Source organism: Corvus brachyrhynchos, unplaced genomic scaffold, assembly GCF_000691975.1.
Source record: "Corvus brachyrhynchos isolate BGI_N302 unplaced genomic scaffold, ASM69197v1 scaffold67, whole genome shotgun sequence".
Classification (NCBI taxonomy): domain Eukaryota; kingdom Metazoa; phylum Chordata; class Aves; order Passeriformes; family Corvidae; genus Corvus; species Corvus brachyrhynchos.
Window position 1 is genome coordinate 44,850 of NW_008239114.1, and position 20,363 is coordinate 65,212.

The following is a 20,363-nucleotide window of genomic DNA, read 5'->3' on the forward strand; positions in this document are numbered from 1 at the left end:
AGCCGTCCCCTGCTGGCTCTGCACACGCATTGCGAGACCCCCGGCTCAGCCGCGCCGACGGCAGCAGGCGCTGCTGGGTTTGTTTGGGAATGATTCATTTCCTTGAGACTCGTAATTTCGATGCTTTTCTGAGCGTGTTGAAGCTCTCTTGCTTTGCTCCAGTGGTTGCACTTCATTTTTAGCATCTCTGAACACCCTGGCTGGGCGGGCTGGGGTTGGATGTGTGGCTTGTGAGGGAAGATGAGCCCGTGGCCCCCTCCACTCGCCCCACCAAGGCTGCAAAGTGCAGTCAGGTTTATTTTGAGGCTGACCAGCACCAGCTGCTTTGCTTTGCTTCCCCCAAAGCACCACCATGCATAGAAAAGGAAAATCCTTTAGGGTTTTATCGTGGTCTGCTCAGTGGTGGAAGCACCAAAGGCTCGGCCGTGGCAGCGGGATCGGGGCGGCTGCAGCAGGGTCTGTGCTTGGGGTGAAGCTAAAGGTTGGGATGGGGGACGGATGGGATGAACACACACTTTGCAAAGTGTTTCCTGCATTTGCAGAGAGCTGAGTTTGCCCTCGGGCTTGGTGCAAGGACGGAGCCGCGTGCAGAGCGGGTGGGGGGTGATGCTGAGCTGTTCAGGGGGTTTGGGTTGCAAATCCAGGGAAATGCGTCCCTGCTCCCAGACCTGTGGGGTTTGCTCCCTGGCTTTGGGCAGGTTGGCTCCTCCGTGCCTCAGTTTCCCCATCTGTACATGGCACCGAGCAGCCTCGGGAAGCGTTTGCAATGAAACTCCGTGGAAGGAAGGGGCAGTTTTGAAACACAGAGCAAGAAGCGAGGACTCCTCCAAAGGTTTTATGGGATTCAGCTTTCTTGAGGCTGGACAAGCCTACAGACTCTGTCCTGGGTACCCCAATAATCCCAGTTATTTCCCTTGGCTGGAGGGAAGCCTGAGATTTCACACAGCTTCCCAAACTGCCAGCTCTGCCTTCGGCTCCCCATCAACATCCTCCTTTCCCGTGATTTCTTCACTCTGCATCTTCCCTTTTCCACCCTTCCAGCCCATTTCTCCTGAAATCTCTGTGCATTTAGGGTTGAGAACCCTCTTCTCCCTCCTTGCTGGTCTCTGCTTGAAGCTGCCACTGTGTCTCCTGTGCAATTTAACCTCACGCTGTTGCAGCAGGTCAGAAACCAGACACAAGAAATTTGGGCTTAAAATGGCCCTGGCTGCTGAGAGTTTGAGTTTGCAGGGGGGGTGAGGAAGGAGTCGCTGTGAACTGGATGTGGCACTGCAGGCTTGAGGGGTTCTCCACCTCTGCCCGTGCCTCGGTGGGTGCAGGGGCCTGAATGATATTCCACACTTTAAATCCTTCGGAATTAAGGCAGGAAATCTTCTTTGTGCAGCATCAGAAACAAGCCTGGGCTGTTCTGTCCTGGGGCTGGAAATTTTCAGGGATCTTTCTCCCATCCTGGTTGGAAGATGCTCTGAAAAAACCCAGCGAGCCCGAGGAGGAGCGAGTGGGGAACACGCCCTGGGTCCAGCTGGGTTTCTCACTTGGGAAATCTCCTGGGAATTTGGCTTTTTTGGTTTTCTTAACCCAACAGCCACGCAATTCCCTTGAGGAGAGCTTTACACAACACCTTTATCAGCCAAGCGTGGCACTCAGTCAGAGATATCAGTTAATTTGATAAGATCTGTTTTCCCTAACGCTGCATTGATTGGCATCAATTAAATCTTCCTCTTTAATTCTGTCTGAAGACTCTCAGCCATTCCAGCACAGTGTTCCAGATCAGTGACAGATGGCCAGACCCGTTGTTTTTGCAGGTCACTTTGTTTGTCCCTTAAGAAACTGTCCCAAACAGGAGCTGTTTCCCAGTCCTCTGGAAGGACTCAGGAGACGCTCAGTACTTGCACTCCCAGGAGCTGCTTTGCCAGCTCTGAGTGTTTAGATAGAAGTTATTTGGCTCAGCCAATTTAAAAACATCTAATTTTTGTGGCTGCTGTTTAATATCCTCTATTTCTCTTGGGATGGAGAGGATTTCCTCTCCCCAGTACGATGGAAAGACATCTGGATCCCTTCAGGAGCCGGAGCACTGATAGCTCCTGAGTGCTCCTGACTTCTCACTCCCACTGCTGCTCTCGCTGGATTCAGAGAAATGACACCATTGTTAGGCTGAGGAGTTGGCATTTCTTTCTTCACCAGCAAGGATACAGCTTGGAAAGGCTCCAGGTTACCCCAAAGCACTGCATTATTTGCCTGGTGGCGATTAAAATCGTTATTTACCACTTCATCTGGCGAGTCCCAACTCCACCATCACCTTCTTGCCCAGTGGCATTTCCTGGGCTGAAGGTGCTGTTTGGGTCTTGCTGGTGTATTTATTTATTTACTGAGTGTGTAATGCTCCAGTGATCCTTGAGGATCCTGGCAGTTTGGAGCCCTTCCCGGCTGGCAGGTGGGAGGGGTTTAATCCCCCAGCAAGCCCAGTCCAATAAAGCAGAAAGCCCTGTCAGCTTTAAGCCCCAGAATGGTCCTGCTGGCACTTCAGGATAAGCTGTGCTTGAGCAACTGCCCGGGCTGAGATCCTTGCTCGGAGCACTGAGCCCCTCTGGAAGCTCATTTCCCCAGTGCTGCACTGCCTCGCAAGGGGATCTTTGCTCCTGGCAGGGATTCCCATCCGTTTCCTTTCTCTGCTGGATTTTAGCATCCCTGTAGCATCATTGTTACATCCCTACATCCTCATCATCCCTGCAGATGCATTCTCAGCATCCCCAAAACATCCCCATCCCTCCGTCCTTGTCATCCCTGCAGCTTCATCCCTGCATCCTCATCATCCCTGCAACTCCATCTCTGCAATTTCATCATAGCTGCATCTTCATCATCCCTGCAACTACATCCCCAAATTCTCGTTATCCCTGCACCCTCATCTCTGCAACATCACCATCCCTACATCCTCATCATCCCTACATCCTCATCATCCCTGCAACTTCATCTGCAATTTCATCATAGCTGCAACATCATTCTCCCTGCATCCATATCATCCCTGCAACATCATCATTCCTGCATCCCCATTATCCCTGCAATGTCTTCCCTGCATCCTCATCATCCCTGCATCCTCATCATCCCTGCATCCTCATTATCCCTGCAACTTCATTCCCACATCCTCATTATTGTTGCAGCTTCATCCCTGCATCCCCATCATCCCTGCAACATCTCCATCCCTACATCCTGATCCCTGCAGCATCCAGAGAGGGGGCCTCTCCCTCCTCAGTGCATGGATCCCACCTGGCATGTCTCCATCCTGCCTCTCCCTCTGGGGAAAACAGGCTGATTTTGGGGCTGAGCGGGGACCAGGCAGGTCCCGGTGCCTTAGGCCGGGCTCTGAGCTGTGACTGCGGCTCCTCCCAACCTTTCCCTCATCACTGGCTGCTGGTGAAGCACCCAGCTCCCAGAGCCTGTTCTGGGGAGCTGGGGTGCTCCAATTGCCACGGTGGGAACTAAAGGCAGAGCACGGATTTTTTGGAAAATGAGAAGGATAAAAACAGTTGCATTAAATTCTAGAAATTTCAGTGTCTTAAAGACAGAGCAGAGCATCTCCCTGTGTTAAAATAGGAGTCAGGCTGAGACCCTCGAGTGTAGAGCTAAGGATGCAATTCCAGCACTGCAGAGATTGGGGGATTTTGTGGGCCCTTTGCTGGACACCCCCATCCCCACATCCAAATGGGATTTGGGGTTTGTGCTCTGTGGGAGCGACTGCACAGTCCAAGCTCTGGGAGTGGGATCAGCCCTGGCTCCTCGCATCACCTGGGCTGGGTTTATAAAATCAACCAGTTGCTCAATATCTCATGAATTACATCAGGTCAGAACAAACCCAGCTTGATTAAGATAAAAACACAAGGAAAACCCACTTGGCACTAATTATTTTGGGTTTGGAACTTGCTGTTAATGTGAGATAACAGTTAATAACCAGAATATATTTAATGAATCTTTTTCCTATCTTTATCTCACTTTAGACTGTGTGGCATTCAGTCCATTAAAGAATTTTACATAGCAAATTTTCACTTTTCATTCGTGGGAAGTGGAGATGGGAATTTCTCAAGGGGGGGACCAAAGTGCAACATCTCTTCCACTTTACTTGAGAAAAGAAAGAACCTGTTCCTGGTTTCCAAAGCAGCCTGTGCATAAAAGTGGTTCTTTGCTCTGCCCAACAGATCACAGAAGAAGTTTTGAAACGAAGACCTTCAGGACTGTGTTGAGAAATAAAACACCTCCAAGGAAAGGACAAACATCCCAAACATTCTGGACACGGTGACCGACGCTGCCGTGGACCCGACTGACAGAGGGCCGGTCCTCCCCAGCTAAACCCAGTTCATATTCCATATATATACATTTCTATTTATATGTGGGATGTCTCCCACTTCATCTGTGTTTTCTAACAAGTGCATTATGTAGAAGGGAACATCTTTGGAGCCAGATTATCTTCAACTCATGTGCAATATAACGAGACTGAGCAAAGCCAGGAACAAGGAGGAGGAGAGGTGGAAATCACTTGGATGTTATTTCAGTCTTTTTTTATTATTATTTAAAAAAAAAACAACAACCAACTCTTGAAAGATTAAGCAACCAGAAAGGAAATGTTAAGCAGAGCTGCTAAAACTCAGCCCAAGTGTTTTGCTCGGGGTGGGAGGGAGTGGGGGGAAATTCGGTTGCTGTCGCTGTTCCCTGGCGAAGGCCACGGGCTGTTCTCAGCTCTTCGGGAATCGTTCCTGTTCCATTTTTCTCACTTTCCTGGAAATGCCCTTTATAAGTAGCTCTGTGCTGTACCAAAGGCTGTGATTTACTTTAAGTCCTTATTTAAGGAAGGAACATCTCTGCTGGTGCTGAGGAAAAGAGTGTTGAACAGTTGTGCCTTGCCATCAGGATCACTCCACGAAAAACTAAGGACAAATTGAAATTCCGAGGTGGAAAAGGTCTAAAAATCCAATTCTTGGCTGACCATGCTCCTGCTTCATTCCATGAGAGCCTCTCTGCCCTTGTCTGCACTTCCACAGTACTTCGGAATTGTGGGAATATTATAGGGTTGCCTTGCTAATTCCGTAATAATCGAGAATTCCATCCCTCCTTTGCCTGTTGCTGTTTCATTTTGCACACTGAGGTTCTTGCTGGCAGGTTTAGAGCTCTGGGTTGCCCGTACTGGGCTGGGAAGCTCTTAAAGCTGAGCTTTCTGTAACCTCACTGCTTTTCCCAGGGCTGCATGGATCAATATTATCCTGGTGCCACGGGATAAACGGTCTGTGAAGGGATAAATGCAAATGGCAAAGGGGTTGATGGTGTCTCCTGCTTCTGACTCCCCCTTTTCCCCCTCCCCAGCCTCATCCACCTCCTCACGCTGCCTCCATCCCCGCTTGGAGATTGAAACCCTCCCAGCACAGCCTCCGTCGGAGGAGCAGAGCGAAACTCAGAACAGCGTTGGATTTAAGGGTGAAAATGATGTTGGAGGGACTCGGATGAGCACAGGAACCTCTTTGTCTGCATTGCAATAATTCCCTGGGAATGGTTTGGGAATGTTAATTTGGACTGGACAGAACCAAGTGAACCAGAGCTTCCTCTGAAGCTCAGGGGGAGGCAACAGGAACCAAAATCATTGTGTGTGAAACAGACCCTTGAGCGGATGCTGCTGATTGGTGCCCACGGACAAGCCTTGAGGTCCCCAGCACACACCTGGAAGGTGGAGCAAGGACCACTCTTCCAGAGGGAAGCTCCAAAACCTGGATCCTTCCCCCAGGGGAGATTTTACCTGCCTTTCACATGGAACATCCACAGGAGACACACGTCGGGTGCTTCGAGGCACAGCCCCAGAGAGGATGAATTTAAACCAACCCCTCCCTGGAAGGAAGGCTCAGAAATGGGAAAACTCGGGAATACTCAAGGCAAAGCAGCCAACTGCACCATGTTTCTGTCTTGCAGGAGAGCTTTGAAGGTGAACAAGAACCCTGCACACAAACGTCAGCTGAAATTTGGATTGAGAAATTCCCTTAACGCTGGGAAAGGATGTGATTCTTACAAGGAATGTGTCGACTTTGGTGAGGTCTCATTTATTCCGTTTGTTTTTTGAACACGGATGATTTCTTGGCTGGAATTCCTCCTCCTGCCATGGCAGGTGCACCACTGGTGGTGGAAACTTTGCTCATGGCAGAAGGGCTTGGGGGGCCCAAACACAGAAGTCTCCGGCGCTCTACACAGGTGCAGGTTGGGCAGAATGGGCTGAGATGGTGAGAAAAGAAGCAAAAGTTGTTAAACCCAGCAGTTTTAGCCAATTTAATCAGCTGGAGACTGAAGAGCGGATACGGATCTGGCTCTCAGTGGGACATTGCTCCTCTTGCATTTATTCCCAGCATGGTAGAACCCCTGTGGTCACTGGAGCTGTGGGCAAACGGAGGAGAAAGGGCCGGTGCTGCTGGCACCTGGATCTGTCACGGCTTTAACAGCGCGAGGTGCAGAGGGAGATGGGGATCGGGGACCGGGATTGCTGGAACAGCACATGGAGCAGGTCCCTGAGCCCACGGAGATGAGCAGGGGGTGCCAAGGCTCGACAGGGATGCCGGGGAACCGCGGAGGTGAAACAACCCGCGGTGTGAAATCGATGCGGTGCGAAAGCCGCCTGCACAAATTAGAGCTAATTAGGCAGCGGCTCTCATTAACCTGGTTTGGCCGTGCTCTGCCCGGAGGCCAGCCCGTGGTGGGGGCGGGGAGAGGGAGCTTCTCCATGGGATCTTCCAGCAAATTGCTCCGCCGGCAAATCCCTGCGGCTGTGGCAGCAGCCGGGGCGCTCTGAGCGGGGCTCGTTTGTGCCCCTGGCACAGCCAAACGCCCTCCAGGCGCCCCTCCCCTGTCCCCGCACAGAGCAGCGGTGTCCCCCTGCCTGCCCCACCCCAGCACGGAAATGAATTACTGCTCGGACCATGAACATCTCGGAGACCTTAAACGACCCTTGTAAGGAGACCGGGAAAAGTGCCCGGTGTTCGGGGCTGAGGCTGAGCCGTTCCCGTCGCTGGGAACTCCCAAGCGCTCGCTCTTCCCCATTGGAGGAAGCTGCCGGCAGGCTGGGGGAGATGGAGCAGGGCTTTTTTGGGACATCTCACCTCCCAAACCCCTAAGGAGCTGCAAAACGCATTTGTTTGCAGCCTCCCTGCAGCGTGACAGGTTCGCAGTGTGCTCTGGAGCCTGCAGAGGAGACTGAACAAAGCTTTAGCAGCTCTGAAATCATGAGAGACTGACCCCAAACCCACTTTTCCGCCGTGCTGATGGGTTTGGGCTGCAAACAGCCGCAGGCCCCCATGACAGGAAGGGGGCCCAGGCTGCCCGCAGAGGTAAGGGCACATTAACAGGAGGAGAATTGATTTTCTGGATTGCAGCACAGACCTGGATCTTGGGAAGCCCTGGTCCCAAAGGTGTTATATTTAGTTTCTTTTGGAACATGATCTAGTAGCCCTTAAAATGGGGGATAGAATGTATCAGTACTAAAGTGATTTTTATTTTTCACCGGTGTTACAGAGAGCTTTTTTATGGCGTGCGTGTGTGTGTGTGTGTCTGTAACATAATGATACCTCATCTGTTTCCGGTAGCCACTTGTTACAGCGTCTCTCTGTTAGGGCTCAAAACTGTATTTTGATTATTAAAGTGGTGGGAAAAACCATATCCCTTCACCCGGTGGGGTTGGTGGGTCCCAGCCACCCCCCGGCCGTCTCACACCGATGATGACAATCTTGCCAAATGCCACCTCCCCTCGGTGTTGTACGTTCTGGCGCTCCGTGCTCTTGGGTTCCTCGTGCTTGGTCGCTGAGCCAGCTGGTTGTTAATGTGCTTTTCCACGATAATTGAGAGTTTGATAGTCTTTACCTGTCAGTCCAGTGTATTAATCCGTGTTGCCACCACTCCGAGCCCGGCCTCGTGCGTGTCACAGATTCCCGTCGTGCCGGCACAGCCGTGTGCAAACGGCAGCGGCAGCGCAGGGCTGCGTTTGGCAAGGGAAGCCAAATTAAAAATGTATCCAGTCGATTAAAAAAACAAAAAAGAGAGCGATTTAATGATGGCTGACATCAAGAGAAGATCCAAAAAATAGCGTGCTTTGATTCCCATAATCATCCCGAGGCAGGCTGCTCATCTTTATTCATAGCCCTTCAAAGCCGTGCTCCCAGACGCCGGAGCAGCTCGGAGCTGTCGTGCTCAGACGCGGCTCTTTAGACGCGGAACGCGTCGGCATCTCTGCTCTGTGCCCAGCCCAGCGCCGGGCACCAACCCTTCCCCTTTTAATTTTGGGGTGCAATTAAAGTGATGAGAGCTCTGCTGTTGGCTCCGTGCTGGCGGAGAGGCAGGAAAAGCGAATCTGGGGAGCCATGGGGTCACGTAAAGCTGCTTCTTTTAATGACGTGTTTTAAGCTGTTTTAAGAAGGCAGCAAAATTAGAAAGCAAAAGATCTCCAAAACTGTTTCAGGGCACTAACGAAGGCTCAGGGGACGTGGCACAGGGACAGGGCTTAACAGCAGGGCTGGAAGGGGCTGTCAGAGGCAGTGAGGGAATACTGGAAAGCTGCTCTGCCCTGCTGGATTTGGGGGAAAAGACAGGATTTGGTGAGGCCCTGGCACAGGTTGCCCGGAAAAGCTGTGGCTGCCCCATCCCTGGAAGTGTCCAAGGCCAGGCTGGATGGGGCTTGGAGCAACCTGGGATAGTGGAAGGTGTCCCTGCCCATGGAAACAGGATGAGCTGTCCCTTCCAACTCAAACCACTCTGGGATTCCATTAATTTGTGATTCTGTGATTCCTGCAGTCCCATCCCAGCCTCTTTCCACAGGCAAAGCCCTGCAGGATTGACATCTCAGAAAACAGCCTCGAGCACGCTGGAGGCTTCATTACCTCTCACACCTGGGTGTTTTCTGAGCCAGGTGTTCAAATGCTGTTATTGCTACTGAATCCTTTTAAAATTAAGGAATTTCTGAGGTAGAGTTTTTCTTCTCTGAGTGTTCCCCGCTCTCCTGCATTGCACAAATCCAGCTGGAAGTCTGTCTCTCAACCTGAGATTAAAGCCAAGTAGCATCTCTGGGTGAATTAAATTACATGTTCTAGTCCCCATATTTTCCACCAGCCTCTGATACAGGTAAATTATGTTTCTTTTTCCCATTTTTCCTGGTTTGTCCAAGATGATGTCATCAATGCACCTTTAAAGGGAATGGTCTGAAATGGTTCTGACTGGTGCTGTCCAGAACACATCTCTGACTGTTGCAAGACCAGGCACTGCTGCTGGGTTTGAAATGCATCATTCCTATCCCAGAGGATGATTTCAGAGCAGGACAATTTGCCTGGCAACACACAAGTCATGGACAGAGCTGGGTGTGAATCAAAAGGTGTTAGGTGGAAATGTAGTCAGAAAGTGCCTGAAATAGCGGAGTTTTAATGCAAAACTCTGTTGGCTGCCACGTCCCTTGTGCTGCCATTGGTGCACTGGAATTAGATTTGGTCATTCCAATTGCTCAGGTCTTGCAGGAAAATCCCCCTCGCTGCTGGAGGTCAGGGGTTCCGTGGCTGAATTTGGCACCTTGCAAGGAGAGCAGGCTCTTAATTCATCACCTGAGACCCCAAAACGTGGCAGAAGGGAGGTGTTGCATTGAATTCCAGCACAGGAGCAGCTCACGTTTCTTAATTTCCCATCCTTTACTATGCAACTGGTTTTCACGGAATCTTCCCGGGATGGAGGCGGCTGGATATAATTTTGACTTTGCTTTCCTTCCTTCACACGTGTGCAAGTGGGTGATGCAGAAGTGTTTCCACGACTGTCTCACCTGGGACGTGCACTGGGTCTGTGAACAGTGAAATATTGGGAAATTCTGTGCATCTGACTGGAAATCTGAACTCATCCCTAAATCCTGACTGATCAGGTGCCACAGGAGCGATGCAATTTTGGACTGGAGATGTTAAATGCAGTCTTGTTCCTCTGAGTTCATTTTAAAGTCTGGTTTTGCCACTGAGCTGTGTTGCAACTGTTTAAAACTTGTTTTTTTTGAAACCAGTCTGATGCTAAAACCAGCTGCTGCATCCCCTCGTCCTGGTGACTCCACCGTGGTGTGGGCCTTGTGTTCAGTTCCCGGTTAAAAAAGTGATTTTTTTTCGGTTGCGTGATTTTTTTACCTGACGTTGAATTTATTTTTTTAATGTTTTTTTTTTCTCATTAGAACTTGAAACTGTTCTAGCGTGTGGTGTTTGATACTGAAGTGGGTGGAGAGGAAGTGTGGGGATGGAAAGGGTGGTGTGAGGATGAGGAGGGTCCTCTAATGTGAACTCGTTTCTCAGGATGAAATAATCTGAAATTTAATGCCCTTCACAGGAGTCAGAATTTCCCCTGCTAGAGAAATAAAACCCTGGGGCAAAATCTGCACGTTTCCAGCATCCCACCCAGCCACCTGGACTGAGGGAGCTCCAGGAAAACCCTTAAAATTTTGGTGGTGTGTCACCAGAAGGGAGGTCACTGACGGTGCTCGGGCACACGAATGCAGGCGGAGGGGGCTGACCCACCCGCTCCCATCACAGCTGGAAATCCCGCAAAAGGAGCTCAGAAGCTCATTTGAGAACCTTGTTCTTGGCTTCAAACCATGTCTGTGAGCTTCAAAAGTGAATGTGGCCAAAGAGTGTCAAAGTTTTGGTTTAGGATTTTGGTTGCCTTAAAAATATTGAAGTTGTTTCTCCTCTGTTGCTCAGAGAAGCTGTGACTGCCCCATCCCGGCAAGTGTCTGAGGCCAGGCTGGAGAAATCTGGGCTGGTGGAAGGTGGTTTCACCCATGGCAGAGGGTGAGACAAGATGAGCTTTAAGGTCCCTACCCACCCAAACCATTCCAGGATTCCATGGCTCAATGATTCCATGATAAAATCACTTGAGCTGTGCATACAAGTGCTGTGTCCCAGGGCCAGAGGCCCCAGGCTCCTGCAAGGGGATTTTATTTTAGTGCTCACTGAGCCAGGACACCCGGACTATTATCCCAAGTGACTTGGTTATTTTCGCAAATCCCAGTTCCGGGGCTGAAATCCTGGAGGAAATCCTGCAAGAGGCTTCAGGTGCTGAGCTGGGGGCTCAGGACTGGGAGCAGAGCAGCAGCCACGTGTGCCCACAGCCACCTCGGGCAGGGTCACACCAAAGGAATTCAGCAGCGGTGGAGAACCTCAAGTTCCCGATCTTTACAAAACATCTTGATCCTGTCGGCCTCGGGAATTGTGACAGGGACGAAGAAGTTCCTAGAAAAGCAGCACTGAGTGCTGGAACTGGTCTGGGTGGTTTCATCTATCTCTGCTCTCGAGGTTTGCTGTGAGCACCAGCTCTGCTGGGGGAGGACGATCCATGTTGAGCAAAGTCAGCTTCAGCTCCAGCACTCCCAAATCCTCTCATCCAGCCATGCTGGATGGCACCACAGCAACTCCTGGCTGGTGTGGGTGGCAGGGCAGATTTTGGGCTGGCTCAGGGGCTCTCTGAGGTGCGTTTTAGCAGCTCTTGCTGCTTCGTTCTCTGCTGTGACCTCAATCTCTGTAGCAGCTCCCCGGAGGGTTTTGGTGTCTCCAGCTGCAGTTTTCGGTTGACATGTGGTTACCTGGGGTGTGCTTGAACATCCGGGAAAAGCAGGATGTGGCAAACTCTGAGATGCAGATGGGGCACGAATGGCACCAGCCAAAACCAGGCCTGGTTAGGAAGGACAGGTCCGGTGGGTCTGGCACCATGTGGCACCGGGATTGCCTGAGGAGCCACAGGAAACACCTTCCACACCCCACTGATGAGGGGAGGGCAATGATCCCGTACTCAGTCCAGGAGGAACCTTGGCTTGAGGCTCTCCCCAGCCCCTGTGGGGTTTGCAGCCCATCCCTGGGGTGGTCAGTGTGTGGAGAAGGTGGTGTACAAGGAGCTGCAGAGGCACAGGACGTGGTCAGTGCCAGCAGCTCCTCTGCCCCGGGTCAGGCTAAATTTGCCAGGTTCTAGAGGGAAGAGCTGAGGGGCAGAGAGGCTGGTGAGGGCACGGAGTCGTTCCAGGGTGGTGTTTCCTGCTGCATGCCCAGAGGTTATGAAGGGTAACCGCCCCCGAGGCAGTCCCGCAGTGCTGGGTGCTCAGAGCCAGCCCTGGAGCGAGCCCTGGTGCTGCCGGGCTTTGCCACAGAGAAATTCAGCTGAAATAAGGCTCTGGAGGGACCTGGCTGTGCACAGGGTGGTTTCTGCTGCCTTTTGGCTCCTGCTATGCTCTACCCGAGTGTGGGCATCCCCTGGGAGGGCTGGTGGCCACGGCAGCTCCAGCAGCACATCCCTGCACAGCGACGGAGCCGCGCTGTAAATCCTTCCCCGGCTGCCTTGAGATTTCCCGCTCGGGAGTTTCCCTGGGAGCCATGTCCTCCCCGCATTATGAAGAAATATCGATCCATCATCCCCTGCCCAGCACCTCAGCACCGTGCAGGATTTTAATGACCTGTGTCCTGTGCCTCTTTCCAAGCCAGAGCATCCAGATCTTCCAGCCGTGAATTTCCCAGGATGTAGAGGGGCTCTTCCAGCTCGGAGTCGGGCTCCTCCAGGTATTTTCCTGCTCCTCAAACCACGCCGTGCTAAGGAACCCTTGCCTTGGATATTTTTGAGTGGATGGCGGTATCCAAAGGATCTCCCTTTGTGTTACAACCAGGCCTGGCATCCTTCTACAAGGGGTGTTGTCCACCCCTCTGCTCTCATAGTTACCCATGGGAATGCTGAGGTTGTAATTTCCTCTGTGGAATTCTCCTTTACTTGACAGCACCTTGTCCAGGCCTTTTGTTATCATTCAATTTATTGATAGACTCTTGATTTTGATTTTGTTCTCCCAGTGCTGCATTTCCAGCCCCTCACTTCACCCTGATGCCGAGGATTTGCGTGGTGTTTCTGCTCTGTCGGTATTTGGGAAGGGTGGAAGGGGCTTTATCTCCTGCTCTGTCAGATGTTAGTCCCCTCTTGGTTTATCCTGACGGCAGGAAAGGAAGTATTCCTCTGGCTTCCCAGGGCTGTAGGATCACAGAGGATGCTGCAGGGACAGTCATTCCACAGAGTGAAGGGGTTTTAGATGCTCCCAGGACCCTCCTGCAAACACCAGCACTTTCTTTGTCCACCAATATTCCACAGCCCCAGAAGGTTTCAGCACAAGTCAAGGGAACCCCCGGGAGCTGGACCATGGATCTGAGCTGCTCTTGCCCAGCCCAAGTCACCGGCCATGGGAGTGATTCCACGACTCCCAGGGGTGCTCAGGGGTGCCTGGTGGGTGCTGGAAAAACGTGAGCTGGAAGCAGAGTGTGGGGAGGGGGAGAAGGGGAAGCCGTGGTTAAAAATAGCTATTTTTGAAAGAAAGAGATGAAAACCTCTTTGAAGAAATGAGGGGAGAGGGGGAGTGTTTCCATGGAAACGGGGAAGTCTGTCTCTTCCCAAAAGAGGGGGTGGGAGATGAAGAAATAGTAAATACAGCAGAGGAATGACGGGGAAGAGGACGCTGCCTGTCAGTGGCATTCCCCATGGATCCCGCTGGCATTCCCCATGGATTCTGGGCAGGGGGCTCTGGCCTCTGGGTCCTGGTAGGAGCAGATGGGGCTCTGGCATTGCCTGCCCACACAGCCTTGGAAGTGTCACTTTGCATCCTCCCTGTGCCACCTGCAGCCCTGGATCTGTCACCTGCCCAGGTCACCAGAGAGCAGCGACCCAGAGCTGCTGGGGACACATTCCCAGGGCCAGGTCAGTGTCACCACGATGGGGCATCCCCAGCCGCTCCCGGCAGCTTGGCAGGGACAGTAAATAACGAGTGTCCTCCAAAAGCCTGGGAAATGGACATCAAACCTTGGCTTTTTTCTTCCAGGAATTTCCCACCACGGCAGGGCCGTTTCCTGGGAAGGGAACTGTGCTGGGCAGCAGAGACATGGCGGGGCTTGGCCACAGGGTGAGGGCAGCTGGGGGCTTCTGCAGGGATTGAGGCCGGGTGGAGTGGGCTGGGCTGGCCTGGAATTTGGCACAGCTCCCGAACTGGCACCATCCGCAGTTTGGCCGGGTGTGGCTCACAGCTTGGCACAGCTCATGGTTTGGCACAGCTCACAGTCTGGCACAGCCAGGTTTGGCATGACCCAGGACTTCAACTAAAAGAGGTTGATTTAGATTTGATACAAGGATGAAATTCCTCCCTGGGAGGGTGGGCAGGCCCTGGCACAGGGTGCCCAGAGCAGCTGTGGCTGCCCCATCCCTGGCAGTGTCCAAGGCCAGGCTGGATGGGGCCTGGAGCACCCTGGGAGAGTGGGAAGTGTCCCTGCCCATGGCAGGGGGTGGAAGTGGATGGTCTTCAAGCTCCCTCCCCACCAAAACCATTCTGTGATTCCATGATTTGGCACAGCTCCCCATCTGGAATGGCCATGGGGCCGGAATGTCCTGCAACAGCCCCGGGCTTGGGCCAGCTCTGTGACCATTCCACTCAGGGCCAGCTCGGTGCCACCATGCCCAGGCCGTGGGGAAGGCACTCCCAGCCTGAGCCGGTGGCTTCTCCTCCCTGCAGCAGCTCTGCGTGGGAGGAAGAGAAGAGGGAAATCATCCTCTCAAACCACTTTTCCTCCCAGCTTGTTTGCAGTCCTGCAGCTCCTGGGGAGGGATGAAAGTTTGGGGTGATGGGAACATCTCACCCCACTCCGTGGCTCAGATCTGACCTTCAGCAGCTCTCGGCCCCCTCCCAGCACCACCAGACACTCGGGCTGATACCCACAGGCTCTAAAAACGGCATCTGCAGGGCTGCTCATCCCATCTGTGCCGCGAGGGAGATGTTTCCACCCTGACCAGCACCCGCATGGGGAGCCAGTCCCAGGGCTGACGGCTGGAGGGAGGGGTGTCCCACCAGGGCAGTGCAGAGGGGACCCTGAGGTCACCTACAGCTCACCCCAGTGTCTGCAGACACTGGTCATGTCCAGCCGAGGCTTTGGCCATTTCCAGCAGAGTCATCTCCCCTGCAGGTTTCTCCCACCTCCCCTTGCTCTTCTATTCCCTAATCTCAACAACCAGAAAGTTTCAACTTTTGGCCCAATTTCCCTGTTTCTTAGTGAGCACCAACCCCTGGAGTGAGAGAAAAGGCCCCCAGAACTGGAGGAACAGGGATGTCCCATGGGGAGATGGGCATGGGCTGCTCCAGGCCTGAGGAAGAAGAAATGAAGATGTTCATCACCTCTCCTTTGTCTTGGGGTGCCATGAGCAGCGCTGGCTCGGCAAAGCAGGTGTTGCATTGGCACCATGGGTAAAGATTTGGGCACATTTGGAGCCCTGAGGTGACTCTGTCCTCGGTCCCTTTGGAGCAGCAGGGCTGGGAGGACAGAGGGACGTGGCTGGGGCCCCCTGGGAGGGGGGGGTGGCCCAGAGCAGCCTGTGGGACACAGGGGCTCAGGTGACACTGGCAATAAGGCCCCAGGGGTGCTGGGGGGATCTGTCAGGGTGATGTCCAGGCCTGTGAGCTGTGGCTCCTTGCAGAGCTGGAAGTCCTCGCCGCTGGCTGGAAGGAGGCTTCTGGTTCCTTTTCCCTTGTTGAATTTGCCTTGTCCTGCTGTGCAAGTAAAACCAAGCGGCTCTGAGAGCCTTTCAGCCGGGATGGCAGGAGCAGTCCAGGTGGGAGACACCCTCCAGGCCCCATGCCCACCCCACGCCAGCCCAGGCCCGTCAGGGTCAGCCTGGCAGGAAACATTCACAGTCACCCCCAGGCCTGAAGCTCTTTGCCGTGTTTTGGTTGAGCTGAAAGACTTTTATTTCAATGAGTGGTGCCCAGTTCCTCTCCAGAGCGGCCCCCCAGGCTGGTGGAGCAGCTTCGGAGGCAAAGTGGCAACTCAGCCATCCTGACAAATTGAGAATTCAGACTGGAGCCCAAAGGAGCTGTTTTTAAAATAATGGGATATTTTATTATGAAAAACACCCTGGAGGATTTCAGAGGGATGTGTTTACTGTTAACTTTGCAGAGAGGTGATTTTTGCTGTTTTCCCTTCAGCAGTTGTGCCTTTCCATGGACCAGGAGAACCACAGAGGACCCAGGAGAATCTCCCAGGGACCAAGAGATCTCTTCAGAAACCAGGAGATTCTCCCAGGGTTTAGCAGTTACTCCCAGGATCCAGGAGGTTCTCCTGGGGTGCAGGAGGTTCTCCCAGGGACAAGGAGCCCTGCCCAGCATCCCTCTTTGCTCTGCTCCTCCTTTCCCACATCACTGCAGGCAAAGCCCTGATCCCTCCCCATCTCCCTGGCTCGGGGAAGCCGCTCTGACCTATCTCGCCACGGTATTTTGGGATTCACCAGCAGCATCTGCCATGGGAGAGCAGAGCCTGCTCCGTGGGGCCGTGTCACCGTGTTCCTGGGCTCTGTTCATTTTTAGACGTCTCCTGGCATCCCCTCCTCTTGCCACCACCCACTGCAGGGGGTGAGGAGGGGCTGGGGGTCCAGGAGCTCCATCCTCTGACGTCAGCAGCGGGTGGGAGGTCGGATGCTTTCCCTGGAGGGTGAATCACAGTCCTGGGAACTCGCTTACAGCTTTCACAGCTCCCAAAATGACACAAGGCCCAGTTATGTCAACACCTTCAGCTGGAAAACCGTGGCTCAGAGGGAGATGGGGCTCAGTGCTCTGCCCTGTCCAGCGCCTCTGCTGGGCTCCAGCTTGGATCCTCTTCCCACAATGGCTGTTGGGATTTGCTCCAGCCCTCAAAGTCCCTCTGGCTTTGCAGGAGGTGGGACAGGGTCTCCAGGAAGGACACCACAGAGAGCTGCCGCTGCCTGAGGCTGTGCAGGAGGTGTGAAGGTGGTGGCACAGGGTCTGTCCTCTTCAGAGAGCTTCTCTCACCCCTTCCCTGGCTTGGCATATGCAGGTGCCCATCCTGGGTGTCCTAAGCAGTGGGGCTGGGTGTGGGTTGGGCTTTCCAATGACCCTGGGACTTGAATTCAGCTGTTCTGGATGAGGCCAGGGCTGGGAATAGCCCTGCCCTGTGGCTTCCACCCATCTCCCACAGCACCACTTCTTGGGGTGTCTCCCAGACCCACTGCCAGCAGGATACCAGGGAAAGAAGTGGGGAAAAGCACATTTTTTGCTATTTGTATGGCTGCCTGCAAACAAACCCACAAACAGAGGGTCTGAACAGCCCTTGGGGGCTTCCCTGGGAATAAAGGAAACGAGGGGAGATCACTCTGACCACAGGATCGCCTCGTTCCTGGAACATCCTCCCACCAAGTGCTTTTCCCAGCACCACTCACACACACGGGGTAAGAATTCCAGTTTGGGTGTCTATAAAATCCATTGAGATAAGAGAAATAATTCAGGAGGAAATTATTATTTAATAATAGTATTGAGCAAAGGCGTCATCTTGTTAAATCCTTGTGAAACAGCCAAGTGGGTGCAGAGCTCAGCTCGTCTGGTTCTCCGAGAGGCTGGGATGCGTCTGGAGCTGTCAGCGCGGCTGAGGGAGGCGAGCGCAGACACACAGATGATAATAATAGCTCACAATTAGGGTAGTAAATCAGGAGAGAGCATCACTCAATTCAGAGAAATTCCCCTGATTTGCTGGAGACGGGATTTTGGCTCTTTGTACGGAGCTGGTGCTGTTTGGATGACAAATCCCCCTGGTTCTGCAGAACCTTCGCAAGGCGGCAGCAGGAGGAGCGCGTTGGAAACTCAGCTCCACTTGGATTGTTCCCTGCCCAGCCTCAGTTTCTACATATTGCATAAGGATCAGCCTCGGGCAAATCATTTCCTGGGTTTGACCCACCCTGCCGTGGCAGATCCACCTCCAGAGAAGGCTAAAATGGTGCTGATGACATTAAAAACCCTCGCCCAGAGTGGCCTCCTGCCAAGCTGGATGCGTGCAGGAAGGAAACCCATAGTGCAAGCGCCGGTCGTGAAGGATTCCCAGTTTTCCTATAGGGTTAGACATTAATTTTCAATATTGGGATCTGGCTGGGGCTTGGGAAAATACAATTTTTGTTTCAAGGCGAAGAGGGGTGTCGGGAGGAGCAGCAGGTGATCACATCCCCCAGTGCTGCACCCGCTCTCTGTCTGTGCCACCCACTGCTGCGGGTTCCTTGGGGAGCTAAAATACTGTGGTTTACCCCCCCCCCATGTCCCCACATCCCCCTGGGTGACTGGGCACTACACTGAGCACTGATTTTCTCAGGTATTCAGGGTGTTCCGGGCCCTCCATCCCACCTCAGGGTATCCCTGGAGTGATCCCCATCGGCACCAGTAACTCCATACAAATTTGATCACTGTATATGGGAATAAAAATATTTCCCATCGCCTCCTCCAGCACTTGTGCTTTGGGTGCCAGGAGCCTTGTGGGACTTGTTGCTTCCTTGGTGCTCCTTTTGGGGCCATGGGGGGATGTCAGAGAGGTCCAAACCTCGTGCCTGAAGGCAGGGGTTGATCCATAGGTGTTACACATTTGTAGGAGCTTGGCCATCTCCTTCCTTTGGGGTGGGAAAAGCCTCGTCATGAAGGGACCTCAGTAAACACAAAATGATATCAAAATGATCGCTTTTCACATGCTCACCCCAGCCAAGGGCAGCTCCTGCAAGTCCAATCCTGCCCCATCTCCTTCCCCAGAGCTGCAGGGAGCGCTCCATCCCCCAGATCTCCCCGAGCAGATCCAGGCTATTACCAAGAAGATGGGATGGATCGGAGCCACATGGCAAGGCAGCATCATGTATCCAGGGATATGATTATTTCCCAGTGGTTGGAATCTAGGTCTCCTGCTCTGCCTTCGGAGGTTGACTCCGGGGTACGAGTTTGGGGGGCTGTAGGTGAGAGGTGCCGGCAGCGGCGGGAGCAGAGCAGCTGCTTGTGCATTCTCCGCATGCCTGACTGCAGAGCTAAGTGTAAGTTGGTGCCTTTTTCTCTCCTCCCCACCCCATCCCTGCATCCTTCCCCCTCTTCCCGCTGCTCCCCTGACTAAACACAGTCTGGCCAGGAACGGTGCAAAGCGAGGGAGTCGTGCTTTAGTCGCAAACACGACCCCAAACCGTGTGACTCCCGCCTGCAGTGCTCAGTGCGGGCTGAGAACAAACTGAGGGGCTTTGGGCAAATCTTCACCTCCTCCATTCTCCCCCTTCAGCCCCCAAATTTGCATGAATTAACCCTAAAGATGCTTGAGGGGGGGGCGGAGGTTGTTTGCCAGAAAAACGGGCTGTGGGGAGAAAGTAGGAGAAACTGAGTGCTGGGATGGGTGATGTCAACTGAGATGATGCCGTAACCCTCTCCGCCAAGCACCGAGCATCAGCGCTTGGCTTCGGAGTCGGAGGAAGAAGCCCAGAGCCCATGCCAAATAAAAATCAACGTGTTAAATAAAAACAAAGTCAATTTCGGTGCCGTTAAACAAATCCGGGGTGTTCGGGGAAGGGAGAAAGGGGAGGAGAGCGTTTATGGGCAGGAAGAAAACTGCGTGTTTATTAAAAAAAAATAAATAAAACATTGAAGGTTGGTTGATTTTTGGTGAGATGGGGGTTTGTGGCTGCCAGATCTTTGCTGCGGCAGCAGAAAGATGGTGTTTGTGGTGTTCTGGCGTGATGCTCGGAGGAGCCAGGGAAGGTCAAATCCAGCTGAACTCCTCGGCGAGTCGCTGGGGAGCGAGTGGTGGGGAGAAAATGCAGGAAAAGGATAAAAACTGGGACAAATGAGACCTGCTCTCATGTCGGCCTGGCAGAAAAGGGTTAAGAGAAGCGGTTGAATGCTGCAAGCCTCGTCAGGGTTGTACTATTTTTTCTAGTGCATAAGGAGAAGGGAGAGGAGGGTTGCACGGAAAAGGGAAATTTCCAAGAAAAGAGGGATCTGCGGCAATATCAGCACCTCGGGGGATGAAGAGAGGAACCAACAGGCATAAATGGCCTGGAGATGGCTGAAATCTTTGCCGAGGAGATTGGGACCGCGGGGTTATTTTCCACCTGCCTCCCCTGCCCGGTTCTGTAATCCTGGCTCAAAGTAGACAAGTCGAGTTGGAGCTGAAGAAGGGAGGTTAGAGGGGTTTTTATTTCGTTTGGGAGGGCAAAAAAAAAAAAAAAAAATGCAAAAAATGAGAGGTTGGTTGGCCCTCTCCGGGCTGAGCATCTCCATGGTGCGAGGCAATGCAGGATGATCCGAGGGAGCGCTCGTCGGGAGCAGGGATGCTGAGAACCCGGCACCCACCGGGAACATGAACCTCAACATCCCCACGAGAAATTTCACCCAGCGGAGCCGAATCCCCACGGGGTGGGGTCGGCCGGGGGGTTGGCTCTCGGGAGGATGGGGAGGGCGGATGCAGGTCGCGTGGGTCCCGCGGCCGGGGCCCCGGTGCTCGTGGGTCCTTGGAGCCATCGGCGGGGGGACA

General features: G+C 53.1%; 1 protein-coding gene and 1 long non-coding RNA gene across 5 annotated transcripts in view; both read left to right on the forward strand.

Annotated features, from left to right (window-relative positions):
* Nucleotides 1-7,519, forward strand: part of LOC108448064 — a 13,446-nt gene extending 5,927 nt beyond the window's left edge. The window contains exon 2 of the long non-coding RNA XR_001863849.1: nt 4,191-7,519. This is a non-coding gene — a long non-coding RNA (uncharacterized LOC108448064). The remainder of the gene's footprint in view (nt 1-4,190) is intronic.
* An 11,240-nt stretch (nt 7,520-18,759) lies between these two features.
* Nucleotides 18,760-20,363, forward strand: part of KCNA2 (potassium voltage-gated channel subfamily A member 2) — a 10,720-nt gene continuing 9,116 nt past the window's right edge. For 2 of the 4 annotated variants that reach the window (XM_017739849.1, XM_017739850.1), the window contains exon 1: nt 19,767-20,011. The gene's annotated coding sequence lies outside the window, so the exon portion shown is untranslated. Of the gene's footprint in view, nt 18,880-19,766; nt 20,012-20,363 lie in introns of those variants that run through there. The other 2 variants (XR_001863848.1, XM_017739852.1) reach the window with 2 other exon arrangements.